Raw genomic sequence first — 27,690 nt, forward strand, 5'->3', positions numbered from 1 at the left:
CTCCTCGGACCAGGGGCGGGGCCGGCCCGCAGCGGGAGTGACGAGGGACTCCCTGGTGACGCGCGGGCAGGGCTCGGGAGCGGCTAGGCCGCGAGAGCGGCCGCCCGCGGAGGTCAGCGAGCGGGCGGAGCGAAGCAGCTTCGCGGCGCGTCGAGGGTGCGGGTGCGCGGCGTTGGTGGTATAGTGGTGAGCATAGCTGCCTTCCAAGCAGTTGACCCGGGTTCGATTCCCGGCCAACGCAGCGGGCCGACGTTTTGCCGAGGTGGCGGTGGCCGTGGCGACCAGGCTCAGAAGCAAGCGAGCGAGCGCGTGCGAGGCCGAAGGAGCGGCCCGACGTTTTGAGGGCGCGGCGCCGCGCACGGCGAGGGGAACCGGCTGCTAGGGCGCCAGGGTTGCCAGGCGCGGCGGCGGGAGGCGGGCGCCCGGCCCTGCTTTCCAAAGCGAGCCGGGCAGAGGCGTGGCGCGTGCCAAGGGTGCAGGAGGCGCAGGAGGCACACGCGGAGCCGACCGCCCGACGCTCCCTGGTGGTCTAGTGGTTAGGATTCGGCGCTCTCACCGCCGCGGCCCGGGTTCGATTCCCGGTCAGGGAAGCCTTTCTTCTTCCTCTCCGGCCTCCCCCGCCCCCCCCCGACTTTTGCTCGGGCCGGCCCGACCCGACCCGACCGGACACGGGCAGCGAGCGCCACCTCCAGTCTACATCTGCACGCGACCCTCCCATTTGGCCCCGGCCCGCCCTTTCTGCCGCCTCCCCTGCTCCCTGCTGGCCTCGCTCTCGCCCTGACGCCTGCCTGGCCACACCCACACCGCGCAGATAATACATCCGCGCAGGTGCCCTTGGCTTAGACGGCGATGCACTCGGAACACCTGAAAACCACGAGACCCGCTCCGCGTTGCGGAAGGAAGAAGCCCTGTAGACGCCAGTGGCTTCAGCCGCCCTCACGGAGCCTCCCTTCTTGGCCTCGTCCCGCGCCCCGGCCCAGTGGCACGCCCGCCACCTAGCTCTCCGTGCCCGCGGCTCGTCGTGCTCGGCCACCTCGCCAGGCCCGGAAACGCTTTCTCTTTTGCCAAATTCGACGTGGCTCCCGCAGGCTCCGTGGTCGGCGCGGCCGGGCCAAAGGAGCCCAATTCCGTAGCACAGTCCCCTGACTCGCTGGCTTGCGGGCTCGCTCGCCCAGCCAGCCAAGCAGCCGTGCGGGCCGGGTGCGGGTGCCGGCGTTGAGCGGAGCCCGAAACCTCGGCGCCCCACGCCTGGCTGGGGAAGCACGGCTGTGAGCAGGTAGGAAGCTGGGGAGATCGGGGGAACGAGACCACGGGGCAGAGCAAGGCTGACGAGGGATGGACGTAAAGGAGCCGGTCGGCAACAGCCCACGGCCCGCATCCCACGGTCCACTCCCCACTGTCACGCCGAGCACAGCGGCTGTGGTCGCAGGTGTGGCCTGGGCATGGGCTTCCAGTGGTCCCTGGGTGCGCGTTTCATTTCCGACGCTTCATTTTCCTGTCTTCCGAGAAGCCGGGGGAGTGGTGAACAGCAGAGAAACAGCCTCTGTGAGATTTGGTGTGCAGAGGCTGGAATATAGCAATGCGAGGAAGGGAAGACGCAGGCAAGTGGGTCCCCGGGACCCAGCAAGGATCTGAAGGGAGATTTCTCTCCCCTCTCCTCTCCAATCCTCTCCTCTCCTGGAGACAGGGTCTCGCTGTGCAGTTCATGCTGACCTCGAATTTGTGGCGATCCTGCCGCCTCAGCCTCCCGAGCGGTGCGATTGCGGGCGGGCATCACCACGCCCAGCTTCTGAAGGGAGAATTGAAGCCCCATGGCGAGAGCCAAGAGAGACTTCAATCAAGCAGAAGGACGTGGCAAGCGGGCACTTCCTCCCTGAGCCCTGACTCACTGCGTGGGGAGGGCAGCTGGAGCCCGCAGACCCACGGTGACGACTGTCGACCCCAGAGGCCTCCACGGAGAAGCGCACCACTGGAACGGAGTGGCGGAGGCGGCGGGCGGCAGTGGCTGCGTGAACGCCGTGTCTATAGTTTGCTATTGTTGTGGTGGTTGTGCTGTGTTCTTTTCTTGTTCATATTTCTTCCTTCTCTCTTTCTCTCCTGTCTTCTTCACCAGCTCCCCAATGCTTGTGTAATCTTCCTTTGTCCACCAGCCTTGCTTCTAATCCCTTCCTCTTCCTCTATTCCTCTCCCCAGCCCCCTCCCAGCATCCCTTCAGTTTTCTCCCCTGAGGGTGAAATCGCCCTATTGAGGGCACGTTTACTGCAGGCAGTTTTCTGGTCTGTTTTAGATTTTGTTCTAGAACCACAGATACAGTTCATAGGGTGAAAGGTAGCAAATTAATAGTCAGCACAGTCTGTCCCTCTCTAGGCTGTGTTTGATGCTATTGTCATTGCTGATGGTACTGCTTTAGCCAAGGTGACACAGTGGTTCTAATCAGTCGTTCTTCCTGGCACGCCAAGACTGAGATCGCCTAAGGGTCATCAACAATACTACGAGCCAGTGCCAAAGAACCAGGGGCTAGGCCAAATAGGCAGCAACGTCTCATCTGCAAGAGACTGAAGAGGTTCGATCTCGCGACACACACACTCAAAACCCAAAAGCCAGAGGCCGGGCCTGGCCGGAGGCCTCGGGACTCGGCCTTGGTGCGCTGGCTGAGCGTCGGCGTGATCCATGGGCAGCAGCCGGGGCTGTGCTGACAGACTAAGGCGAGGAGCAGCGAAACGAGCTGGAGGCTCTGGGGTCCATCTGCTCCGACCCCCTCACAGTATTATCAGAAACTCCAACCAGCTTCACCATCACCGTGACATCTGAGGCTGGAGAAAATGACGAAACCCTCCAGTTTACATACAGTGAAAAATACCCGGATGGGGCTCCCCTTTATGAAGGATTGCCCCAGGAAAACCTAGTAGATAATGATGCCAGAGACATTTTTAAATTATGAGCACTACGGGCTGAGGAAAATCTTGGTGTGGTCATGATCTTTCCTCTGGTGACAGCAGTGCAGGAAGAATTTAATGAAATAATAGATCAGATAAAAACAAAAATGAGAAGAGAGGAAGCAAAGAAACTGAAAGGAAAAGAAGCAGAAGAGGGAGAAGAAGCAGAGAAGCAATTATTCCACAGCACCCCTGTTACAATTGAGAATTTCTTCTGTTGGAAAGCCAAGTTGGATGCAGGACTCTTGGAAATTAACGGGTGAAGAAGAAGAAGAAGAAGAAGAAGAAGAAGAAGAAGAAGAAGAAGAAGAAGAAGAAGAAGCAGGAAAAAATCAAGCTGTTTGAAACCGATCATAATCTTGACACATCTGATATCTATCCAGTTCTTGGAGGATGCTGGAAATAAGCGGAAGTACACGAGTCTTTGATCCAGGAGCTGGATGACTTGGAGCGGGAGGATGTTGAGGACGACCCGGACTCGCTCGAGGGCCACAGCATCTGTGGCTGTGCTGAGAGGGTTTTAATTTTCCACATTTTTCTAAGAAAAAATGACTTTCAGGAGAATATTCTTCTGATAACGTTCACCATTGAACTTAATAAACTGACCATAACGAGAGAGAGAGAGAGAGAGAGAGAGAGAGAGAGAGAGAGAGAGAGAGAGAGAGGGAGAGAGAGGGAGAGGGAGGGAGAGGGAGAGAGAGAGAGAGTACTCAAAAGCTGGCTACACCTGGAAGACATCTCTGAGAAGTAGTCATTTCCTGAGGGCTCGAAATACCACTGAGAAAGCTACCTGCCATGAGCAATTCATAATCCTCAACCCAGGAATTAAACTGAGAAAGTGAAAGAGAGAGAGAGAGAGAGAGACAGAGAGGGAGGCATATATATCTCCATACATGAAGAGAGGGCGAGCCTGGGGAGAAGACACTTAAGCAAGATGCAACCCCACACTTACACCTCACCAGAGGCCAACCCAGGGGGCAATGAGGTGGAACAATGAAAAAAACCACCCATCTGGACTCTCTGAATTGGTAGCACTGGAAGGAATAAAACAGATGAATGAGGCTCTAGAAAGAGCCACATCAGAAATAAGTTCTCAAACAGAGCTGAACCCAAAATTCAGAAAAGAAAATGAGCAAATGGTCAATAAGCCCATGGAAAATTGCTCCATCTGTCTGCTCTTCAAGGAAATACAAAGTATAACTACGATGAGATACAACTACGTACACACTGGAATGGCTACAATTAAAAAGACTCACAATACCAAGTGTTGTCAAAGATGTGGGGCAACAACGTTCTCATGCTTTGCTGGTGAGAATATGAAATGGTTCAAACAGTTTAGAAAACATTTTAAAATCTTTGATAAAGTTCAACATGCAATTAACTTACGTATGACCCAGAAATCCTGCTTCTAGACATTTACCCAAAAGAAATTAAAGTATGAGGGGCCGGGGATTTAGCTCAGTGGTTTCACCACCTGCTGCGCAAGCGCAAGGACCCGAGTTCGGTCCCCGGTACCAAAAAGCAAACAAACAAAGCAACAACAGCAACAAAAAAGAAATTAAATTATGTAATTCCATAAACACCTGTACAGAGATGCTCATAGCGGCTTTATTCATAGTTGCCTCCTAACTGTAAACAACCGAAACAACTACTACTGGAACAATGAATAAGCGCATTGCAATATATCCATTTAGTGGGTTATTACTCGGCAGTTAAAAGAAATAAATTACTGTCACATGCAACATGTGCACGAATCTCATAAACATGCTCAGCCAGTGAAGACAGACTCGGAGTTTATACTGTATGGCTCCCATCTGATGAAGTTCTAGAAAAAACATACCGGTCTGCAGGGGCAGAAATCTCATCAGCTGCTGCGAAGTACTGAAGGTCGCCAGATACCGGGAAGGAACCTCAAGGAATATCTAGGGGTGATAAAAGACACTCTACGTCTTGAGTGTGTTGTGTTCAATACATTGTGCTCCACACATTTTGATTTATTCTTTAAAAAGAAAATAATTTCTCGGATAACTACAGAGATGATGACCATAGGGACAGACACGGTTAGTGACTGTAGAGTAGATACGGATTTTAAACAAGAAAAACAAAACCAAAACCAAAAACTAGGAGCTGAGGAAAAGGATGGAAGCCACGGAAGCCCAATCTAGGAAAGAAATCGAATCCATGAGATAGATTCAAACGGGTATCCAAGAGGTTCAAAACTTCCACTGAAAGCACACACAGCAGAATGAGCTAACGTGAGGACAGATGATCAGACATTGCAGACAGGATTGCGGTTAGCGTTCGGTCATGAAAAGAAAGATCGCTTAAAAGTAGCAAGGGACCGCAAAAAGTCAATCCGACAGCTGCTAGATGATGCAAAGAAGAATAACGTAAGAATGATGGGAGTCGATGAAAAAACAGGAGAGGGCCCAAATGACATAAAAAAGAAAATCTGTTCAGAGACCTAATGGCAGAAAACTTCCCAAGCATGGGACAAAGAATTTGACACAGAGATAAGTGAGGCACATGGCATTCCAGTTAGCCATGATTTAAAAAGAAAAAAATCTACACCAAGGCATGTAATAGTCAAGATTGCAGAAATTCAACACAAGAGCAGAACATTAAAACAAACCCTTTCTGCCGCTCTGGATCGCCCCCGAGGACCCAGCGCCCAGATGGGACTTGTGCGGTTCCCGTCCCCGCCTCCGCCGCCCCCACCCCTGCCGCCCTAGCACGGGCCACGGTCTGCACCACTGACCCCCGGGCCCGGCCCCTCAGCTCCCGCCCCGAGTGCGCCGCTCTCCTGCTGCCCCCGGGGTCCAGCCCTGGTAGCCACCCTTCTTCTGTAGTTGCTGCCCAAAGCCGACGGCAGAGCTCAGCCTTGGACGGGCCACCCAGACTTGCTTTCCAGTGAGGCCCACGTGCAGCCCACGGCACCCACCGACCCGCGCTCCCCCGCAGGCAGGCGGGACTTGGAAGAAGACCCACCCTCCCCTCCCCTCCCCTCCCCTCCCCTCCCCTCCCCTGGCCAGCCAAGCGCCGCCCAGCTCGCCCGGGCCCCTGCCCCTCTCTCACCCGGATCCCCAGGCTTGCCACTGCACGGGACCCTAATGTTGATTACGCCCAAGGCAGGGTGTAAAGAGTTGAGCCCACAACTGGCTCCTTTATAGAAGTGAGTCTGGCCGAAGCCTGCGTGACAAGGTCAGAGAAACTCGCACCCAGACTCCGTTCCCACCACTACAACCTTCAGACTAGAAGGACAACGTTCTGATTCCAATCAGATTTTGTCCATTGTGTTCCTACTTCGAGAATGCTTTGTCTTGTCCTTTCTGAGCCTCGTTTACGTTAATTTCCACAGACACCACAGGTCGTGGCCTTGACCCCAGTTGACTGCCAATGCAAGTCAGTGCCCGGGCCTGTCCAGCGCCCGAGTGGGTTACAGCGGCGCTGGTCGTCCCGGCACCCCTCCTTCTGTCCTAGTTCTGTCTCTTAGTGAATTTTTTCCTCGGGCCCGCGCCGTATAGTGGGCAGGCAGGTGCGTACTGGAACCTGACTCCAGGGGTCTCCGGCAGCCACCACCTAGGGAGGTTTCCTTGGGCCTGAGAGGCTGGTGGGCGGTGGGCGTGGCCGGGGCGGTGGCGAAGGGGGAAGGGGGAAGGGCGAAGGTGTGGTGTCCGGTAGAGAGCAGCGCAGCCCAGGCCCCTAGGGCTGGCTGGTTGACGCCACGTGCTGCGAGGTGGGAGAAGGCGTGGTGGGGGGGGGGGAGGGGACGGGGGCGGGCAGAGCACGGTCTGGGACTTTCGGGCAACCGGGCAAGGACCAAGGACCCGGAGCGCTGCCGTCAGTCAGCCAGTTCTTGTGGGCGCCCGGGGCGCCCTCGGCAGGGGTGGGACCTGGGGTCGGGGCAGATGTGGAGCGGGTCTGGGTAGCCTCTAGGGGTGGTGGCGAGGGGGCCTCTGGTTCCAGGGAGATGGAAGCGAGTTCTGTGCAGAGGGCCCCTGCCCCCGAGGCTGGGGAGGTTGGGGTGGCCCGCTTCCAGGCCAGGAGACTGACGAGGGCGGCTGGGGCGCCGGGTGGGAAGCGGAGCAGCCCACTACTGGACTACTGGAGAGCGCGCTCTCGGCCAGGTCCCCAAGGCGTGAGGGAAGGCCAGCGGAGGAGAGACAGGGACTCGGCCCTCGTGGGCTCCCCCCCCCCGCCCCCGCCCCCGCAGCGAGGCGTGCGGTGGGGCTCTAGCCAAGAGACAGAAGCAAGAGGCGAATCCGGGTGCCCAGCTGCTGAGAGTGCCCGGGCGACGTCCTGTGTGTGCGTGTGGGCGGGCGAGCGCGGGCGTGCCCGTCGAGGGACGTGCGGTTGGGGCACCGGAGTCGGTCGGGGGACGGATGAGAAGGAACAGGGTAGGTGAGGGAGTAGAGCGCGCGGGTGTGCTTGGAATTCTCTTCGCGTGGTCCCGGTGTGCGCTTCAATGAGAGGTCGAGCGTGGGCGTGAGTGACGGTGAGAAGACGCCCGGGCAGCTTGGGGCTCGTGCTGAGGACCTAGTCTGGGCAGTGAGGAAACGGGAGGGGGGGAGGCGGGCGGCAAACGGGGGCTGTCGCCAGGTACCCGTGGGTAGGCGTGGAAGCGAGGTGGGAAGGAGCGCACAGGTGGAAGGGCAGGAAGAGAGAGCGACTAGGAACCAGAGGGAAGGTGCCGCGGATGAGGGGGACGGTTGAGGAGGGCGCGGGGTGGGGACCGAGGGGGCCAAGGAGCCAGGGTCCCAGTGCCCTGGGCCAGCGGGGCGGGAAGAGCGCGGCGCTGGGAAGGAGGAGCAGCGGTGAGTGGCGCGCGCCCAGACCGGCTGAGGCGGAGCTGAGCGAAGCGGAGCTGGCACCTTGAGGACAAGGAGGCAGAAGCCAGGGCGGCTTGGGCTTTGGGGCCGGAGGACCAAAAGGGGACTCGACGCTGCATGGGCCGGGAATCGAACCCGGGCCTCCCGCGTGGCAGGCGAGAATTCTACCACTGAACCACCCATGCGCCGGCGATGGCAGCTCCCACGGGAGGGGGGCTGTCACTGGGGCGCCCAGCCTCCGCCGCCGCCGCCCAACCCTGCTGGCCGCCCGTCCCGGACACCTGTCCTACCGGAGGTTGTGCCGAGGGCACGATGAGGCAAAGGACCCCGCAGGTGACCAGAAGGACAGGCTGCATGGCTCGTCGAGGTTCCCTCCTCCCCCTCCCCCTTCTCCTCCCCCTTCTCCTGCTGCTGCTGCTGCTGCTGCTGCTGCTGCGCGCGCCCCCCACCCCCGGGGGAGCGAGGCAGGACGCGTCCCACTCTGCCCGCGCCGCCGCACGGACTGCCCGCCCGGGTGGCCGGAGGAAGCCGGGAGCCGGACCAAACGAGGCCCGCGCCCGAGGCCCGAGCAGGACGCCCGAGCACGATGGGAGACCCCCGCCAGGCGTGGCTGAGAGCCGGTGTGGCCTTAAGCCACTGTCCAGTCCCCAAGGGGCGCAGAAGGGGGGACGGGTTTCGCCGGCGGCACGGGTGCTGTTGGAACGGCCCAGGGAGCAGCTGCTCCCCGTGGCGGACGCGCTGTGGCGCCGAGGGCGACGCGGCTCCCGGGCGAGCGGGGTATGTGGAGGGTTGGGGGGGCAGGCGGGCGCATCCAGTGGCGGTGGCGCTTGCCAGGTAGGGACCGACACGGGAACCATCTTTCCGGGGCCATGGCTGGGCTGGGCCGGGCCGGGCCGGGACTTCCGTGGTCGGTGCCACGCTCCCCGCGTCCCTGGCCAGCTAGGGTCTCAGCTGCTGCGTGTGAGGCGCGGGACAGGTGTGGGCAGGACGAAGCACTCAGGAGAAGCGGGCTGGGGAGCACAGCCCAGCCAGACGGGGACGGGGAAGGCGTCCCGGGCAGGGCAGGGCGTGGAGAGAAGGGGATGGGCAGTCGGGGGCCGAGGGCTGGGTGCAGGGGCCGGGAGGGTGGCGTGGAGGGTGCGGGGTGGCGGGGTCGGGGTGTGCTGCCGGAGCGAGTGGTGCCCCCCACCCGGCTCCAGCACCCCACCGCCCGGCCGAGGTTCCACGCCCCTGGGCAGAGGTCTGGGCAGTGCGCGTGGGTGGAGGTGGGCGAGTCCGGAAAACGCGGCGGTCGGTCCCGGGTGAAAGGTGCGGTCAGAGGAGCGCGTGAACCCGCTGTGCTGAGAATGCGCCTGTGCCACCACGGCCAGCGGGCCCAGGGTGGCGGGTTTGGGCCCGCGACGGCGGTATCTGAGCTTGTGCGAGGGCAGCGGGTGGGCGGGAAGAGTGAGGGTGCCCGCCCGAGAAGGGGCCGGGCAGGCAGCTGGAGAGGCAGGTGCGTCAAGGGTCCGGTGGAACGGGGGCGATGGGGCGCGCGCGTGCGTGTGCGCGTCAAAAGGTGGGCTTGTCAGGAGTGGGATTCGAACCCACGCCTCCAGGGGAGACTGCGACCTGAACGCAGCGCCTTAGACCGCTCGGCCATCCTGACGGCGGGTCTGGGCGCGTGGCCGCTCGCCTGCCTGCGAGCCGGAGCCCGAGCCCCGGTGGAGCCGGCGTGCGAGTACCGGGGCGCGGGGCGGGGACCGGGGTGGTGGTTGAAGAAGCCGCGCAGCCTCTCCCGCTCGCTCGGCCTCCCCGCCTGCGCCGGCCGGCCGGCCCGTCGACGGCTCCACCCGCGCCCCCTCCCCAGCCCAGCCGCTCCGCCGCGCCCGACCATCTTCCCTCGCCCGCCTGCCGGGCTCGCACTCCGCGCTCCCACCTCCTGCCCGCCGGCGCCGGCGCCGGCGCCGGCGCCTCTTCCTCCCGGCCGGAAGTGCGCGTCCGAAGCCCCCCGCGAGGGCGCGCTGGATGGCTGTACGCCGGTCGGGTGCGGGTGCGGGTGCGGTGGGTCGGTGTCCGGGACGCCTGGTCCTGGGTGCCTGCGTTGGGTGTGGGCGGCAATGGGTGGGGGCGGCAGCAGGTGCCCGAGGCCTGGGGCGAGCGGGGTCCGGGGTCGGGGCTGAGCGGCGGAGAGGGGAGCGCGTCCCGGGCGCCGGGCGCCGTCGTCCTCGTTAGTATAGTGGTGAGTATCCCCGCCTGTCACGCGGGAGACCGGGGTTCGATTCCCCGACGGGGAGGCAGCCGCCCTTTTTGCCCGCCGCCGGAACGACCGGGCGGGGAGTCGCCCAGGGCCCCGCCACTTCCCGCACGGCCTCCCCGCCACACACACACACACACACACACACACACCCGCCCTCTCGCTGCCTCCTGGCCGGGCTTTCACTAGGTCTCCTCGGACCAGGGGCGGGGCCGGCCCGCAGCGGGAGTGACGAGGGACTCCCTGGTGACGCGCGGGCAGGGCTCGGGAGCGGCTAGGCCGCGAGAGCGGCCGCCCGCGGAGGTCAGCGAGCGGGCGGAGCGAAGCAGCTTCGCGGCGCGTCGAGGGTGCGGGTGCGCGGCGTTGGTGGTATAGTGGTGAGCATAGCTGCCTTCCAAGCAGTTGACCCGGGTTCGATTCCCGGCCAACGCAGCGGGCCGACGTTTTGCCGAGGTGGCGGTGGCCGTGGCGACCAGGCTCAGAAGCAAGCGAGCGAGCGCGTGCGAGGCCGAAGGAGCGGCCCGACGTTTTGAGGGCGCGGCGCCGCGCACGGCGAGGGGAACCGGCTGCTAGGGCGCCAGGGTTGCCAGGCGCGGCGGCGGGAGGCGGGCGCCCGGCCCTGCTTTCCAAAGCGAGCCGGGCAGAGGCGTGGCGCGTGCCAAGGGTGCAGGAGGCGCAGGAGGCACACGCGGAGCCGACCGCCCGACGCTCCCTGGTGGTCTAGTGGTTAGGATTCGGCGCTCTCACCGCCGCGGCCCGGGTTCGATTCCCGGTCAGGGAAGCCTTTCTTCTTCCTCTCCGGCCTCCCCCGCCCCCCCCCGACTTTTGCTCGGGCCGGCCCGACCCGACCCGACCGGACACGGGCAGCGAGCGCCACCTCCAGTCTACATCTGCACGCGACCCTCCCATTTGGCCCCGGCCCGCCCTTTCTGCCGCCTCCCCTGCTCCCTGCTGGCCTCGCTCTCGCCCTGACGCCTGCCTGGCCACACCCACACCGCGCAGATAATACATCCGCGCAGGTGCCCTTGGCTTAGACGGCGATGCACTCGGAACACCTGAAAACCACGAGACCCGCTCCGCGTTGCGGAAGGAAGAAGCCCTGTAGACGCCAGTGGCTTCAGCCGCCCTCACGGAGCCTCCCTTCTTGGCCTCGTCCCGCGCCCCGGCCCAGTGGCACGCCCGCCACCTAGCTCTCCGTGCCCGCGGCTCGTCGTGCTCGGCCACCTCGCCAGGCCCGGAAACGCTTTCTCTTTTGCCAAATTCGACGTGGCTCCCGCAGGCTCCGTGGTCGGCGCGGCCGGGCCAAAGGAGCCCAATTCCGTAGCACAGTCCCCTGACTCGCTGGCTTGCGGGCTCGCTCGCCCAGCCAGCCAAGCAGCCGTGCGGGCCGGGTGCGGGTGCCGGCGTTGAGCGGAGCCCGAAACCTCGGCGCCCCACGCCTGGCTGGGGAAGCACGGCTGTGAGCAGGTAGGAAGCTGGGGAGATCGGGGGAACGAGACCACGGGGCAGAGCAAGGCTGACGAGGGATGGACGTAAAGGAGCCGGTCGGCAACAGCCCACGGCCCGCATCCCACGGTCCACTCCCCACTGTCACGCCGAGCACAGCGGCTGTGGTCGCAGGTGTGGCCTGGGCATGGGCTTCCAGTGGTCCCTGGGTGCGCGTTTCATTTCCGACGCTTCATTTTCCTGTCTTCCGAGAAGCCGGGGGAGTGGTGAACAGCAGAGAAACAGCCTCTGTGAGATTTGGTGTGCAGAGGCTGGAATATAGCAATGCGAGGAAGGGAAGACGCAGGCAAGTGGGTCCCCGGGACCCAGCAAGGATCTGAAGGGAGATTTCTCTCCCCTCTCCTCTCCAATCCTCTCCTCTCCTGGAGACAGGGTCTCGCTGTGCAGTTCATGCTGACCTCGAATTTGTGGCGATCCTGCCGCCTCAGCCTCCCGAGCGGTGCGATTGCGGGCGGGCATCACCACGCCCAGCTTCTGAAGGGAGAATTGAAGCCCCATGGCGAGAGCCAAGAGAGACTTCAATCAAGCAGAAGGACGTGGCAAGCGGGCACTTCCTCCCTGAGCCCTGACTCACTGCGTGGGGAGGGCAGCTGGAGCCCGCAGACCCACGGTGACGACTGTCGACCCCAGAGGCCTCCACGGAGAAGCGCACCACTGGAACGGAGTGGCGGAGGCGGCGGGCGGCAGTGGCTGCGTGAACGCCGTGTCTATAGTTTGCTATTGTTGTGGTGGTTGTGCTGTGTTCTTTTCTTGTTCATATTTCTTCCTTCTCTCTTTCTCTCCTGTCTTCTTCACCAGCTCCCCAATGCTTGTGTAATCTTCCTTTGTCCACCAGCCTTGCTTCTAATCCCTTCCTCTTCCTCTATTCCTCTCCCCAGCCCCCTCCCAGCATCCCTTCAGTTTTCTCCCCTGAGGGTGAAATCGCCCTATTGAGGGCACGTTTACTGCAGGCAGTTTTCTGGTCTGTTTTAGATTTTGTTCTAGAACCACAGATACAGTTCATAGGGTGAAAGGTAGCAAATTAATAGTCAGCACAGTCTGTCCCTCTCTAGGCTGTGTTTGATGCTATTGTCATTGCTGATGGTACTGCTTTAGCCAAGGTGACACAGTGGTTCTAATCAGTCGTTCTTCCTGGCACGCCAAGACTGAGATCGCCTAAGGGTCATCAACAATACTACGAGCCAGTGCCAAAGAACCAGGGGCTAGGCCAAATAGGCAGCAACGTCTCATCTGCAAGAGACTGAAGAGGTTCGATCTCGCGACACACACACTCAAAACCCAAAAGCCAGAGGCCGGGCCTGGCCGGAGGCCTCGGGACTCGGCCTTGGTGCGCTGGCTGAGCGTCGGCGTGATCCATGGGCAGCAGCCGGGGCTGTGCTGACAGACTAAGGCGAGGAGCAGCGAAACGAGCTGGAGGCTCTGGGGTCCATCTGCTCCGACCCCCTCACAGTATTATCAGAAACTCCAACCAGCTTCACCATCACCGTGACATCTGAGGCTGGAGAAAATGACGAAACCCTCCAGTTTACATACAGTGAAAAATACCCGGATGGGGCTCCCCTTTATGAAGGATTGCCCCAGGAAAACCTAGTAGATAATGATGCCAGAGACATTTTTAAATTATGAGCACTACGGGCTGAGGAAAATCTTGGTGTGGTCATGATCTTTCCTCTGGTGACAGCAGTGCAGGAAGAATTTAATGAAATAATAGATCAGATAAAAACAAAAATGAGAAGAGAGGAAGCAAAGAAACTGAAAGGAAAAGAAGCAGAAGAGGGAGAAGAAGCAGAGAAGCAATTATTCCACAGCACCCCTGTTACAATTGAGAATTTCTTCTGTTGGAAAGCCAAGTTGGATGCAGGACTCTTGGAAATTAACGGGTGAAGAAGAAGAAGAAGAAGAAGAAGAAGAAGAAGAAGAAGAAGAAGAAGAAGAAGAAGAAGCAGGAAAAAATCAAGCTGTTTGAAACCGATCATAATCTTGACACATCTGATATCTATCCAGTTCTTGGAGGATGCTGGAAATAAGCGGAAGTACACGAGTCTTTGATCCAGGAGCTGGATGACTTGGAGCGGGAGGATGTTGAGGACGACCCGGACTCGCTCGAGGGCCACAGCATCTGTGGCTGTGCTGAGAGGGTTTTAATTTTCCACATTTTTCTAAGAAAAAATGACTTTCAGGAGAATATTCTTCTGATAACGTTCACCATTGAACTTAATAAACTGACCATAACGAGAGAGAGAGAGAGAGAGAGAGAGAGAGAGAGAGAGAGAGAGAGAGAGAGAGAGAGAGAGAGAGGGAGAGGGAGGGAGAGGGAGAGAGAGAGAGAGTACTCAAAAGCTGGCTACACCTGGAAGACATCTCTGAGAAGTAGTCATTTCCTGAGGGCTCGAAATACCACTGAGAAAGCTACCTGCCATGAGCAATTCATAATCCTCAACCCAGGAATTAAACTGAGAAAGTGAAAGAGAGAGAGAGAGAGAGAGACAGAGAGGGAGGCATATATATCTCCATACATGAAGAGAGGGCGAGCCTGGGGAGAAGACACTTAAGCAAGATGCAACCCCACACTTACACCTCACCAGAGGCCAACCCAGGGGGCAATGAGGTGGAACAATGAAAAAAACCACCCATCTGGACTCTCTGAATTGGTAGCACTGGAAGGAATAAAACAGATGAATGAGGCTCTAGAAAGAGCCACATCAGAAATAAGTTCTCAAACAGAGCTGAACCCAAAATTCAGAAAAGAAAATGAGCAAATGGTCAATAAGCCCATGGAAAATTGCTCCATCTGTCTGCTCTTCAAGGAAATACAAAGTATAACTACGATGAGATACAACTACGTACACACTGGAATGGCTACAATTAAAAAGACTCACAATACCAAGTGTTGTCAAAGATGTGGGGCAACAACGTTCTCATGCTTTGCTGGTGAGAATATGAAATGGTTCAAACAGTTTAGAAAACATTTTAAAATCTTTGATAAAGTTCAACATGCAATTAACTTACGTATGACCCAGAAATCCTGCTTCTAGACATTTACCCAAAAGAAATTAAAGTATGAGGGGCCGGGGATTTAGCTCAGTGGTTTCACCACCTGCTGCGCAAGCGCAAGGACCCGAGTTCGGTCCCCGGTACCAAAAAGCAAACAAACAAAGCAACAACAGCAACAAAAAAGAAATTAAATTATGTAATTCCATAAACACCTGTACAGAGATGCTCATAGCGGCTTTATTCATAGTTGCCTCCTAACTGTAAACAACCGAAACAACTACTACTGGAACAATGAATAAGCGCATTGCAATATATCCATTTAGTGGGTTATTACTCGGCAGTTAAAAGAAATAAATTACTGTCACATGCAACATGTGCACGAATCTCATAAACATGCTCAGCCAGTGAAGACAGACTCGGAGTTTATACTGTATGGCTCCCATCTGATGAAGTTCTAGAAAAAACATACCGGTCTGCAGGGGCAGAAATCTCATCAGCTGCTGCGAAGTACTGAAGGTCGCCAGATACCGGGAAGGAACCTCAAGGAATATCTAGGGGTGATAAAAGACACTCTACGTCTTGAGTGTGTTGTGTTCAATACATTGTGCTCCACACATTTTGATTTATTCTTTAAAAAGAAAATAATTTCTCGGATAACTACAGAGATGATGACCATAGGGACAGACACGGTTAGTGACTGTAGAGTAGATACGGATTTTAAACAAGAAAAACAAAACCAAAACCAAAAACTAGGAGCTGAGGAAAAGGATGGAAGCCACGGAAGCCCAATCTAGGAAAGAAATCGAATCCATGAGATAGATTCAAACGGGTATCCAAGAGGTTCAAAACTTCCACTGAAAGCACACACAGCAGAATGAGCTAACGTGAGGACAGATGATCAGACATTGCAGACAGGATTGCGGTTAGCGTTCGGTCATGAAAAGAAAGATCGCTTAAAAGTAGCAAGGGACCGCAAAAAGTCAATCCGACAGCTGCTAGATGATGCAAAGAAGAATAACGTAAGAATGATGGGAGTCGATGAAAAAACAGGAGAGGGCCCAAATGACATAAAAAAGAAAATCTGTTCAGAGACCTAATGGCAGAAAACTTCCCAAGCATGGGACAAAGAATTTGACACAGAGATAAGTGAGGCACATGGCATTCCAGTTAGCCATGATTTAAAAAGAAAAAAATCTACACCAAGGCATGTAATAGTCAAGATTGCAGAAATTCAACACAAGAGCAGAACATTAAAACAAACCCTTTCTGCCGCTCTGGATCGCCCCCGAGGACCCAGCGCCCAGATGGGACTTGTGCGGTTCCCGTCCCCGCCTCCGCCGCCCCCACCCCTGCCGCCCTAGCACGGGCCACGGTCTGCACCACTGACCCCCGGGCCCGGCCCCTCAGCTCCCGCCCCGAGTGCGCCGCTCTCCTGCTGCCCCCGGGGTCCAGCCCTGGTAGCCACCCTTCTTCTGTAGTTGCTGCCCAAAGCCGACGGCAGAGCTCAGCCTTGGACGGGCCACCCAGACTTGCTTTCCAGTGAGGCCCACGTGCAGCCCACGGCACCCACCGACCCGCGCTCCCCCGCAGGCAGGCGGGACTTGGAAGAAGACCCACCCTCCCCTCCCCTCCCCTCCCCTCCCCTCCCCTCCCCTCCCCTGGCCAGCCAAGCGCCGCCCAGCTCGCCCGGGCCCCTGCCCCTCTCTCACCCGGATCCCCAGGCTTGCCACTGCACGGGACCCTAATGTTGATTACGCCCAAGGCAGGGTGTAAAGAGTTGAGCCCACAACTGGCTCCTTTATAGAAGTGAGTCTGGCCGAAGCCTGCGTGACAAGGTCAGAGAAACTCGCACCCAGACTCCGTTCCCACCACTACAACCTTCAGACTAGAAGGACAACGTTCTGATTCCAATCAGATTTTGTCCATTGTGTTCCTACTTCGAGAATGCTTTGTCTTGTCCTTTCTGAGCCTCGTTTACGTTAATTTCCACAGACACCACAGGTCGTGGCCTTGACCCCAGTTGACTGCCAATGCAAGTCAGTGCCCGGGCCTGTCCAGCGCCCGAGTGGGTTACAGCGGCGCTGGTCGTCCCGGCACCCCTCCTTCTGTCCTAGTTCTGTCTCTTAGTGAATTTTTTCCTCGGGCCCGCGCCGTATAGTGGGCAGGCAGGTGCGTACTGGAACCTGACTCCAGGGGTCTCCGGCAGCCACCACCTAGGGAGGTTTCCTTGGGCCTGAGAGGCTGGTGGGCGGTGGGCGTGGCCGGGGCGGTGGCGAAGGGGGAAGGGGGAAGGGCGAAGGTGTGGTGTCCGGTAGAGAGCAGCGCAGCCCAGGCCCCTAGGGCTGGCTGGTTGACGCCACGTGCTGCGAGGTGGGAGAAGGCGTGGTGGGGGGGGGGAGGGGACGGGGGCGGGCAGAGCACGGTCTGGGACTTTCGGGCAACCGGGCAAGGACCAAGGACCCGGAGCGCTGCCGTCAGTCAGCCAGTTCTTGTGGGCGCCCGGGGCGCCCTCGGCAGGGGTGGGACCTGGGGTCGGGGCAGATGTGGAGCGGGTCTGGGTAGCCTCTAGGGGTGGTGGCGAGGGGGCCTCTGGTTCCAGGGAGATGGAAGCGAGTTCTGTGCAGAGGGCCCCTGCCCCCGAGGCTGGGGAGGTTGGGGTGGCCCGCTTCCAGGCCAGGAGACTGACGAGGGCGGCTGGGGCGCCGGGTGGGAAGCGGAGCAGCCCACTACTGGACTACTGGAGAGCGCGCTCTCGGCCAGGTCCCCAAGGCGTGAGGGAAGGCCAGCGGAGGAGAGACAGGGACTCGGCCCTCGTGGGCTCCCCCCCCCCGCCCCCGCCCCCGCAGCGAGGCGTGCGGTGGGGCTCTAGCCAAGAGACAGAAGCAAGAGGCGAATCCGGGTGCCCAGCTGCTGAGAGTGCCCGGGCGACGTCCTGTGTGTGCGTGTGGGCGGGCGAGCGCGGGCGTGCCCGTCGAGGGACGTGCGGTTGGGGCACCGGAGTCGGTCGGGGGACGGATGAGAAGGAACAGGGTAGGTGAGGGAGTAGAGCGCGCGGGTGTGCTTGGAATTCTCTTCGCGTGGTCCCGGTGTGCGCTTCAATGAGAGGTCGAGCGTGGGCGTGAGTGACGGTGAGAAGACGCCCGGGCAGCTTGGGGCTCGTGCTGAGGACCTAGTCTGGGCAGTGAGGAAACGGGAGGGGGGGAGGCGGGCGGCAAACGGGGGCTGTCGCCAGGTACCCGTGGGTAGGCGTGGAAGCGAGGTGGGAAGGAGCGCACAGGTGGAAGGGCAGGAAGAGAGAGCGACTAGGAACCAGAGGGAAGGTGCCGCGGATGAGGGGGACGGTTGAGGAGGGCGCGGGGTGGGGACCGAGGGGGCCAAGGAGCCAGGGTCCCAGTGCCCTGGGCCAGCGGGGCGGGAAGAGCGCGGCGCTGGGAAGGAGGAGCAGCGGTGAGTGGCGCGCGCCCAGACCGGCTGAGGCGGAGCTGAGCGAAGCGGAGCTGGCACCTTGAGGACAAGGAGGCAGAAGCCAGGGCGGCTTGGGCTTTGGGGCCGGAGGACCAAAAGGGGACTCGACGCTGCATGGGCCGGGAATCGAACCCGGGCCTCCCGCGTGGCAGGCGAGAATTCTACCACTGAACCACCCATGCGCCGGCGATGGCAGCTCCCACGGGAGGGGGGCTGTCACTGGGGCGCCCAGCCTCCGCCGCCGCCGCCCAACCCTGCTGGCCGCCCGTCCCGGACACCTGTCCTACCGGAGGTTGTGCCGAGGGCACGATGAGGCAAAGGACCCCGCAGGTGACCAGAAGGACAGGCTGCATGGCTCGTCGAGGTTCCCTCCTCCCCCTCCCCCTTCTCCTCCCCCTTCTCCTGCTGCTGCTGCTGCTGCGCGCGCCCCCCACCCCCGGGGGAGCGAGGCAGGACGCGTCCCACTCTGCCCGCGCCGCCGCACGGACTGCCCGCCCGGGTGGCCGGAGGAAGCCGGGAGCCGGACCAAACGAGGCCCGCGCCCGAGGCCCGAGCAGGACGCCCGAGCACGATGGGAGACCCCCGCCAGGCGTGGCTGAGAGCCGGTGTGGCCTTAAGCCACTGTCCAGTCCCCAAGGGGCGCAGAAGGGGGGACGGGTTTCGCCGGCGGCACGGGTGCTGTTGGAACGGCCCAGGGAGCAGCTGCTCCCCGTGGCGGACGCGCTGTGGCGCCGAGGGCGACGCGGCTCCCGGGCGAGCGGGGTATGTGGAGGGTTGGGGGGGCAGGCGGGCGCATCCAGTGGCGGTGGCGCTTGCCAGGTAGGGACCGACACGGGAACCATCTTTCCGGGGCCATGGCTGGGCTGGGCCGGGCCGGGCCGGGACTTCCGTGGTCGGTGCCACGCTCCCCGCGTCCCTGGCCAGCTAGGGTCTCAGCTGCTGCGTGTGAGGCGCGGGACAGGTGTGGGCAGGACGAAGCACTCAGGAGAAGCGGGCTGGGGAGCACAGCCCAGCCAGACGGGGACGGGGAAGGCGTCCCGGGCAGGGCAGGGCGTGGAGAGAAGGGGATGGGCAGTCGGGGGCCGAGGGCTGGGTGCAGGGGCCGGGAGGGTGGCGTGGAGGGTGCGGGGTGGCGGGGTCGGGGTGTGCTGCCGGAGCGAGTGGTGCCCCCCACCCGGCTCCAGCACCCCACCGCCCGGCCGAGGTTCCACGCCCCTGGGCAGAGGTCTGGGCAGTGCGCGTGGGTGGAGGTGGGCGAGTCCGGAAAACGCGGCGGTCGGTCCCGGGTGAAAGGTGCGGTCAGAGGAGCGCGTGAACCCGCTGTGCTGAGAATGCGCCTGTGCCACCACGGCCAGCGGGCCCAGGGTGGCGGGTTTGGGCCCGCGACGGCGGTATCTGAGCTTGTGCGAGGGCAGCGGGTGGGCGGGAAGAGTGAGGGTGCCCGCCCGAGAAGGGGCCGGGCAGGCAGCTGGAGAGGCAGGTGCGTCAAGGGTCCGGTGGAACGGGGGCGATGGGGCGCGCGCGTGCGTGTGCGCGTCAAAAGGTGGGCTTGTCAGGAGTGGGATTCGAACCCACGCCTCCAGGGGAGACTGCGACCTGAACGCAGCGCCTTAGACCGCTCGGCCATCCTGACGGCGGGTCTGGGCGCGTGGCCGCTCGCCTGCCTGCGAGCCGGAGCCCGAGCCCCGGTGGAGCCGGCGTGCGAGTACCGGGGCGCGGGGCGGGGACCGGGGTGGTGGTTGAAGAAGCCGCGCAGCCTCTCCCGCTCGCTCGGCCTCCCCGCCTGCGCCGGCCGGCCGGCCCGTCGACGGCTCCACCCGCGCCCCCTCCCCAGCCCAGCCGCTCCGCCGCGCCCGACCATCTTCCCTCGCCCGCCTGCCGGGCTCGCACTCCGCGCTCCCACCTCCTGCCCGCCGGCGCCGGCGCCGGCGCCTCTTCCTCCCGGCCGGAAGTGCGCGTCCGAAGCCCCCCGCGAGGGCGCGCTGGATGGCTGTACGCCGGTCGGGTGCGGGTGCGGGTGCGGTGGGTCGGTGTCCGGGACGCCTGGTCCTGGGTGCCTGCGTTGGGTGTGGGCGGCAATGGGTGGGGGCGGCAGCAGGTGCCCGAGGCCTGGGGCGAGCGGGGTCCGGGGTCGGGGCTGAGCGGCGGAGAGGGGAGCGCGTCCCGGGCGCCGGGCGCCGTCGTCCTCGTTAGTATAGTGGTGAGTATCCCCGCCTGTCACGCGGGAGACCGGGGTTCGATTCCCCGACGGGGAGGCAGCCGCCCTTTTTGCCCGCCGCCGGAACGACCGGGCGGGGAGTCGCCCAGGGCCCCGCCACTTCCCGCACGGCCTCCCCGCCACACACACACACACACACACACACACACACACACACACACACACACACACCCGCCCTCTCGCTGCCTCCTGGCCGGGCTTTCACTAGGTCTCCTCGGACCAGGGGCGGGGCCGGCCCGCAGCGGGAGTGACGAGGGACTCCCTGGTGACGCGCGGGCAGGGCTCGGGAGCGGCTAGGCCGCGAGAGCGGCCGCCCGCGGAGGTCAGCGAGCGGGCGGAGCGAAGCAGCTTCGCGGCGCGTCGAGGGTGCGGGTGCACGGCGTTGGTGGTATAGTGGTGAGCATAGCTGCCTTCCAAGCAGTTGACCCGGGTTCGATTCCCGGCCAACGCAGCGGGCCGACGTTTTGCCGAGGTGGCGGTGGCCGTGGCGACCAGGCTCAGAAGCGAGCGAGCGAGCGCGTGCGAGGCCGAAGGAGCGGCCCGACGTTTTGAGGGCGCGGCGCCGCGCACGGCGAGGGGAACCGGCTGCTAGGGCGCCAGGGTTGCCAGGCGCGGCGGCGGGAGGCGGGCGCCCGGCCCTGCTTTCCAAAGCGAGCCGGGCAGAGGCGTGGCGCGTGCCAAGGGTGCAGGAGGCGCAGGAGGCACACGCGGAGCCGACCGCCCGACGCTCCCTGGTGGTCTAGTGGTTAGGATTCGGCGCTCTCACCGCCGCGGCCCGGGTTCGATTCCCGGTCAGGGAAGCCTTTCTTCTTCCTCTCCGGCCTCCCCCGCCCCCCCCCGACTTTTGCTCGGGCCGGCCCGACCCGACCCGACCGGACACGGGCAGCGAGCGCCACCTCCAGTCTACATCTGCACGCGACCCTCCCATTTGGCCCCGGCCCGCCCTTTCTGCCGCCTCCCCTGCTCCCTGCTGGCCTCGCTCTCGCCCTGACGCCTGCCTGGCCACACCCACACCGCGCAGATAATACATCCGCGCAGGTGGCTCCCCCAGGCTAGGTGGTCAGCGGGGCCGGACCAAAGGAGCCCAATTCCGTAGCACAGTCCCCTGGCTCCCTCGCCCAGCCAGCCAAGCAGCCGTGCGGGCCGGGTGCGGGTGCCGGCGCCCTGACCATTCCACGGGCACCTGGGCCCTGAGCCCGGGCCGGGCCGCGCTCGGGCTCCACCTGTGCCGTGGCGTGGGCGGGGATGGGCGCGGAGCGTGCGTGAGTTGAGCGGAGCCCGAAACCTCGGCGCCCCACGCCTGGCTGGGGAAGCACGGGTGTGAGCAGGTAGGAAGCTGGGGAGATGGGGGGAAAGAGACTACGGGGCAGAGCAAGGCTGAGGAGGGATGGACGTAAGGAGCCGTCCTCAACAACCCACTTCCCCCTGTGTGGTGGAGTACAGCGTGTGTGGTCTCAGGTGTTTCTTGGGCATGGGCTTCCAGTGGTCTCTGGGTGCGCATTTCATTCTTGAGGCTGTCAATCCTGTGTCAGAAGTGCTGAAATCCAGAGGAGAATGCTTGAGGACCCTGTTTCCAAGTGGGATTTTCGAGTTCGGTTGAGAGTTGCATGCCTCCCCATCCCCTTACAGCGTTTGCAGTCCACCCCCCTCCCCCCTCTCCTCCCCTCCGCCTGGGGTATACTTCTTGGCTTGGAGGTCCAGTCTGGGTAGCTCTTCTTTTTCTGCAACTACTGCCCACTACTCTAATTATTATGGTGGATCATTCGTTCTCAAAGCCTCTTAGAAGATACTGAGGTAAAAAGGTTTTTTCTACTTTTCTGGACTTAATTTTTGGGGGTTGTTTGCTAAATTAAAGACCTGTAGGAAACTGCCTCCGTGCATCTTACGAAAACCTGTAGAATCGGCTCAACATATTTAGCTGAATGACTGATGTCTTTATTGGAGTTGCTTGATTGGCAGTGCTAGGAATAAGGAGAAACTGTTTTCTAACTTATAAAGATTACTTTTTATCTGGTGTTCTAAAAAGGATCCACTGCACAGTTTCTAATTAGAAAATTAAGAGGGTCGGGGTTTTAGCTCAGTGGTTTCACCGCCTGCTGTGCAAGCGCAAGGACCCAAGTTTGATCCCCAGTACCAAAAAAAAAGAAAGAAAATTAAGAAGCAGATCTTGCCATATGAGGTGGCTGGCGCACGCCTGTAATCCCAGCACTTGGGAGGCTGAGGCAGGAGGATTGCCCTTAATTTGAGGCCAGCCTGGGCTACATAGTGAGTTGAAGTCCTGCCTTAAATGCATAGCAAGAACCTTTCTCAAACAAAACAAAACAAGCTTGTCGGGTGTGCCATCTGGGAGCCTGTCCAAGTAAAATGCACCATTTCAAATTCTTCATTGGGGAATCTCTGAGTAGTTGGTGGGTTGTATAGGTGAAAATATTAGAGGTGTTGCTAATAATTTTCATCCTATAGAAAACTCCAAAAGATTAACTGCCCTGGGATTCTTATGAACCAGGGGAAATTTACATTCATTATTTAAATTATTTTTTGACTGAAAATACCTGGCATTTTCACTGTTAAAATTAAATATCTTCTGCTTATAAATTTGTGATTCTCTATGTAGAACCCTGGCTTATAAGGGATATATTTGAATTTATATTGTTTGTGGTATGGGTGATGCTTGTGTATTGAACCTCTTCAATCTCCTGAGTTGTTCTACCTTCTCATGGGATATTTAGTACTTTCCCTCATTCTTGGGAGAACTTTGGAGCTACCATGTGGCTTAACTTATTTGAACAGATGCTTAATTGTGGATCTAAAATTCAGAAAGAAGCAATAAATCTGGGCTTCAAAGAACTGTAAAGAAGTAAAGACTTCAGGCTAACCTCCTGAGCAGAGATCCCTAATTCAACTCGGCAGCAAACTGTTTTCCCAGTGCATGCATCCTCACTTTGTCCCTCACTTCCTCAAGGCAGTAGTGAACTAGGTTTCCCTGGTTGCTGGCCTCAATTTGGGGCAGGGGGGGCAGGGGAGGCCAACGTTCTGTTGGCACCAATCAATTAGGGAGTAAGAAAGCAAAGACTGGAATGATGTACTGTGAGGGCCATTTAATGTTCAGAGTTTTAGCATTAATTACCCAACTCAAACCTAACGTAGAAATGTTAAGAGAGGAAACAAAGTCCTATAGCACTTTAGTGGTTCACTAGAGCTTTGTCAATATCATAGGCTACTGTTGCCCACCCTAGGCTTTGTCTCTGTGGTGCAGTTGGTTAGTGCGTTCAGCTGTTAACTGAAAGGTTGGTGGTTCAAGCCCACCCGGGGACACCAAGTGTTTTGCAGTTGCCATCACAAAAGATTTCCCGATTTCTAGTTTTCACTTTTCTCTTGCTTCTGTGACTGAAAAGTTCTACTTCTAATCCTAAAACTTACATATTAGTTGTCATAAAAGACATTTTCCCACCCACCCACGGTGTACGGGGCCAAACCAGAGGTGCCTGTGTTTTTCCTTTAACAGCTTCTTCCCTGCAGAATCTCAGCCAATGGGCCTCTGCAGGTGGGCTCTGGCACTACAGAAAACAGCCCGATGGCTCTTCTTTGGTCAGTTAATTCTCACAGCAGATGCTAAACAGCCGGAGAAACCCACTGACCTCTGGCCAGTTTGAAAGGATGTAGACCTGGAGACCCCCTAATAGCCATCAGGGTCTTGTTCTTTATAACTCAGGTTAGGGCCTGGTCTCTCTTGCTCTACTGCAAAAAGAAAAGAAAAGAAAAGAAAGCTTGAAAAATGGGACAGAAGGAAAGCCCTGACAGCCGTATCAGCGAGGTATTGAAAAATAATTTTCTTTTTTCCTCCTTGAGGGAGAAAAATCTTTTCTTCACTGGTACAGTTACAGTTCCCTAGCTACCCGGAGGTGCCAGTTCTGGACAAGTACCACTGCATCAGGGGATGCTCAGAGCACCTGAACTTTTCCACTCCAAAGGGTGGAAATTTACTGTTCACCAATGCTGTACCTGACTGGTATTTCAAATAGGAACTGAAGGGGTAAATTTATTAAACCCTTTAAACATGCGAGTGGTGATGTTTTCCTGTCATTTTAAGAGACTAAATATGGGGTGGGAAGGCAGATGTCAAAACACTTATACTTTTTTTCTTTTTTTTTTTTTTTGGTCTTTTGAGACAGGGTTTCTCTCTGTAATTCAGGCTGACCTTGAACTCACTGTGTAGCCCAGGCTGGCCTGAGGCAGTCCTCCTGCCTCAGCCTCCCAAGTGCTAGGATTACAGACATACACCACCATGCCTGCCACACTTGTAGAATTTTAAAATGTCACAATTAAACATGAACTGGTATCCCACAGAGTATATAATGGTTCATTTGCAAATCATGACCTCAAGGTATATATATTCGTGGAACACAAGACTTTGTCTTAAAGAATCTGATTATAGTTTTAAGAGATTAGCCCTGAAAAATGTTCACTAAAAAAGTTTGGATTATATGATTATAAATGTGTTTATATTTTATGAAAAACTTGGGGCCTGTTTTGTTTTTTTGTTTGTTTTGTTTTTTTCAGAACCAGGAATCAAACTCAGGACCTTGCACTTGCGAGGCAGGTGCAGTTGGGGTCTGGTTTTTTTGCGGGGGGCTACTGGGGAACGAACTTGGGACCTTGCACTTGTGAGGCAGGCAGCAGAACCAGAGCTAAATCCCCAGCCCCAGGGGTCTGTTGTTTTAAAGTCTATTTGTACATCTCTACTATATATTCATGAAGAGAGAAAGACCAGTGTAGATTTCAGTGTATTGATTTGCCATTCATTTGTCAGGGAAAGAGATTAAACATTTGGTTAACATATCCTTCAGTATGTATATGATGAAATAAGGAATTAAAAATTGTTGCTGAGAATTGTGATCCAAAATGAGAAAGGCTAGGCATGGTGCACACCTGCAATCCCAGGACTCAGAGGCTGAAGCAGGAGAATTGCTGTTAGTTCAAGGCCAGCCTGAACTACATAGTGAGACCATGTTACAAGTTTCCCCTGGGAATTCATCTCTTGCTTTTAGGAAACAGTGAGAAGATGAGAGTGATCTTTTTGCACCTGCTGTTTTTCAAGTGTGTTTGCCTTAAATAGTCAATATGCCAGAGTGTTCTATTTTTAACTCCTTCAATAGCCAGTACAATTAATATATTCTCATTTATCCGCCTATTCACTTATAGTTAGAAACTGCTCTTATACACAGAGCTGCAGTAAAAGTTCTAGAAATCCTTTAAGAGCTTTATCCTTTTCCCCAACCCTTCTCTCCAAGTACTATACCCTCTTTAGGTAATCTCACCACTCCTGTGTCTGCAGTTATACAGGCAACTCTCAATTTGTGTCTCCAGCATTTCCTTGAGTTCTGAACCCATCCATCCACACAGCTTCTTAGCCCATGCTAGGAGGACAAAGGTCTCCAGAAGGTCCACATACTAGGCTTGGCCCCAGGGGTGCCACTAGGAGGTCCTTAGTGTACTAGAAGTGTGCCCCAGAAAAGAATCGTGGGACCTCCTCTCCAACTCGCTTTCTTCTTGCTGATGTAAGGTACAAGTCACTTGTGATATAAGATTTGCTCCACCATGCACTTTGACCATGATGTGCTGCCCTTGCCAAAGCATTGTGGCTGATGAGCTTGAACTTGAACTTTCATCACCGTAAGCCCAAATAAGCCTCTCTTTGTTTTATTAGTAGCTGACAAACCCAACCCTCAAAATTGCCTCCCAAACTGAGTGGATCTTCTCCCTGCTCTAAACAGGCATCTTTCCCAGGAAATGACCCATCCTGTAGAAGGGCACATTCTTGGGGTCTTTTCCCCAGGAAAACCATTCATTATCAAGTCCTTTCCATTTTAATTCCCTGCCTTCTCTTCCTCTTAGCCCACAGCCGGTTTCCCTGGGCAGTGGAGCCCTGACTGCCTGTGATGTCCTGGTATAGCCTGAAGAGGTGATCTTAGGACTCCAGTCTACTTTTGTTCCTGCACCAGGAACTCCAGGGGAGCTGGCCTTTCCCCTCAGGCAAAGCCAACTTTTTTGTCCTCTAAGATTTTGTTCTTAGCTCAGGAGTCAGGAGCAAAGACCACAGAGTTCAAAAACTTTCTTTTCCTTTTTTTTTCTTTTTTTTTTTTTTGTACCAAGAATCAAACTCAGACCTTGCACTTGCCAGGCAGGCACTGGGCTGCTGAGCTAAATCCCTGGCCCTAGAGAAAACTTTCTTTATAATTGACTGTTCTTCCCAAAGGCTTTTAGAAAAAATGGGAAATCCAGCCTTATCCCTGGTCTCTACATATGTACTCATTATACATCTGTTCATGTATCTATTTTTTTACTTTAATCATATTTTATTGCTGTGATTTGATTTTATAAGTTTTTTCCCATTAGACTGTGTATGACCTTTCTTTCATTATGTCCATATTCTCTGAATTTAGGGTAAAGTTTGGACTGAAGTAGTATCTTTTTTTTCCATTAAGTTTGTTGGTAGGTACATTTTGGGTATACAATACAGTTACATTCATCATTGGAATCTTGTACCTTTTCATGTGTCTGTTTATGTGTGCATTCTTCCATTCACTCACTCATGATGACTGTTATATCCTGGGTGCTCTTCAGGAGCCAGGAATAAAATTATGAGCAAAAAACCAGATATAGTTACTATGGTTATTCAGCTCTTGTACACCTGGCAATAAAGACAATGTGAACTGATTGCGCTCCTTGGGGAACTTCCAGCACAAATGGGTTCAACCTTCCCTAATTCTCTGTCTTTTTCTTCCATCTAGAAAGTGACTGAGGGCTGCAGATGTAGCTCAGCAGTGCCACGCCTATCTGGCAAGTGCAAGGTCCTGAGTTTGATCCCGGATACCAGGGGGCAAAGAGTACACAGAAAGTGATGAAGGTTACAAGGCCGCGCTGTGCTGCACAGGCATCCCACATGGGCTGAAGAAAAGTGGCCCTTGGGATCACCTCAATCTATTCAGCTCCCAGTACCACAATAACGCTGTGTCCTGGCCCAGAGTTAAGTCCCCCAGATGCTGGCGCTGGGACCTGACAGTACCCCAGGGTACATGCCTAGTGTTTGGCCGCAGATGATTCAACGGGAACTGGCAGCTGGTGGACTTTACCTGAGCTCTCTAGTATATCAGTTAACTAAAAGTCTATCCAGAGACCACTGGCCTTTGAGACATAAAACACTCTTTCTTTGGCCCTGGAACTTCATGTTCTCCATCTCTCCGTAGGCTACTCGTCTGATTTCTTTTTTTCCATTTTTATTCGTGCATGTTCGCAGTACATAATGATCACATTCAACGTGAGGAGTTGGTGTATGCACATAATACATCTTAATATCCATCTTATTTCTGAGTTGTTCTGGTATATTTGGGGCTTCTTGGATAGTTTGATCTTGATAAGAGACTTTTGAGTTAAAAAAAAAGTTAATGGGCCAGGGGTTTAGCTCAGTGGTTCCGGTGCCTGCCTCGCAAGTGCAAGGTCCTGAGT

At 57.6% G+C, this 27,690-nt stretch overlaps 2 long non-coding RNA genes and 13 other non-coding genes across 15 annotated transcripts; 11 read left to right on the forward strand and 4 right to left on the reverse strand.

Annotated features, from left to right (window-relative positions):
* Positions 1-169: 169 nt before the first annotated feature.
* Positions 170-241, forward strand: Trnag-ucc (transfer RNA glycine (anticodon UCC)). The gene has a single exon. It is a non-coding gene; the product is annotated as a tRNA-Gly (tRNA).
* Positions 242-518: 277 nt separating this feature from the next.
* Positions 519-590, forward strand: Trnae-cuc (transfer RNA glutamic acid (anticodon CUC)). The gene has a single exon. It is a non-coding gene; the product is annotated as a tRNA-Glu (tRNA).
* Positions 591-653: 63 nt separating this feature from the next.
* LOC147823953 (uncharacterized) lies at positions 654-4,416 on the forward strand. Its single transcript, XR_015443015.1, has 2 exons — positions 654-1,276; positions 1,688-4,416. It is a non-coding gene; the product is annotated as an uncharacterized LOC147823953 (long non-coding RNA).
* A 3,463-nt stretch (positions 4,417-7,879) lies between these two features.
* On the reverse strand, positions 7,880-7,950 carry Trnag-gcc (transfer RNA glycine (anticodon GCC)). The gene has a single exon. It is a non-coding gene; the product is annotated as a tRNA-Gly (tRNA).
* A 1,380-nt stretch (positions 7,951-9,330) lies between these two features.
* Trnal-cag (transfer RNA leucine (anticodon CAG)) lies at positions 9,331-9,413 on the reverse strand. Its single transcript has one exon. It is a non-coding gene; the product is annotated as a tRNA-Leu (tRNA).
* Positions 9,414-9,969: 556 nt separating this feature from the next.
* On the forward strand, positions 9,970-10,041 carry Trnad-guc (transfer RNA aspartic acid (anticodon GUC)). The gene has a single exon. It is a non-coding gene; the product is annotated as a tRNA-Asp (tRNA).
* Positions 10,042-10,361: 320 nt separating this feature from the next.
* Trnag-ucc (transfer RNA glycine (anticodon UCC)) lies at positions 10,362-10,433 on the forward strand. The gene has a single exon. It is a non-coding gene; the product is annotated as a tRNA-Gly (tRNA).
* Positions 10,434-10,710: 277 nt separating this feature from the next.
* Trnae-cuc (transfer RNA glutamic acid (anticodon CUC)) lies at positions 10,711-10,782 on the forward strand. The gene has a single exon. It is a non-coding gene; the product is annotated as a tRNA-Glu (tRNA).
* Positions 10,783-10,845: 63 nt separating this feature from the next.
* Positions 10,846-14,610, forward strand: LOC147823959 (uncharacterized). The gene is made up of 2 exons (XR_015443016.1): positions 10,846-11,468; positions 11,880-14,610. It is a non-coding gene; the product is annotated as an uncharacterized LOC147823959 (long non-coding RNA).
* A 3,467-nt stretch (positions 14,611-18,077) lies between these two features.
* Trnag-gcc (transfer RNA glycine (anticodon GCC)) lies at positions 18,078-18,148 on the reverse strand. Its single transcript has one exon. It is a non-coding gene; the product is annotated as a tRNA-Gly (tRNA).
* A 1,368-nt stretch (positions 18,149-19,516) lies between these two features.
* Trnal-cag (transfer RNA leucine (anticodon CAG)) lies at positions 19,517-19,599 on the reverse strand. Its single transcript has one exon. It is a non-coding gene; the product is annotated as a tRNA-Leu (tRNA).
* A 550-nt stretch (positions 19,600-20,149) lies between these two features.
* Trnad-guc (transfer RNA aspartic acid (anticodon GUC)) lies at positions 20,150-20,221 on the forward strand. Its single transcript has one exon. It is a non-coding gene; the product is annotated as a tRNA-Asp (tRNA).
* Positions 20,222-20,563: 342 nt separating this feature from the next.
* Positions 20,564-20,635, forward strand: Trnag-ucc (transfer RNA glycine (anticodon UCC)). The gene has a single exon. It is a non-coding gene; the product is annotated as a tRNA-Gly (tRNA).
* A 277-nt stretch (positions 20,636-20,912) lies between these two features.
* Trnae-cuc (transfer RNA glutamic acid (anticodon CUC)) lies at positions 20,913-20,984 on the forward strand. The gene has a single exon. It is a non-coding gene; the product is annotated as a tRNA-Glu (tRNA).
* A 2,441-nt stretch (positions 20,985-23,425) lies between these two features.
* On the forward strand, positions 23,426-23,499 carry Trnan-guu (transfer RNA asparagine (anticodon GUU)). Its single transcript has one exon. It is a non-coding gene; the product is annotated as a tRNA-Asn (tRNA).
* The last annotated feature ends 4,191 nt before the right edge of the window (positions 23,500-27,690 follow it).

Source organism: Heterocephalus glaber, unplaced genomic scaffold (assembly GCF_053883595.1).
Source record: "Heterocephalus glaber isolate CG9 unplaced genomic scaffold, H.glaber_assembly_v1.0 deba00001561, whole genome shotgun sequence".
NCBI lineage: Eukaryota > Metazoa > Chordata > Mammalia > Rodentia > Bathyergidae > Heterocephalus > Heterocephalus glaber.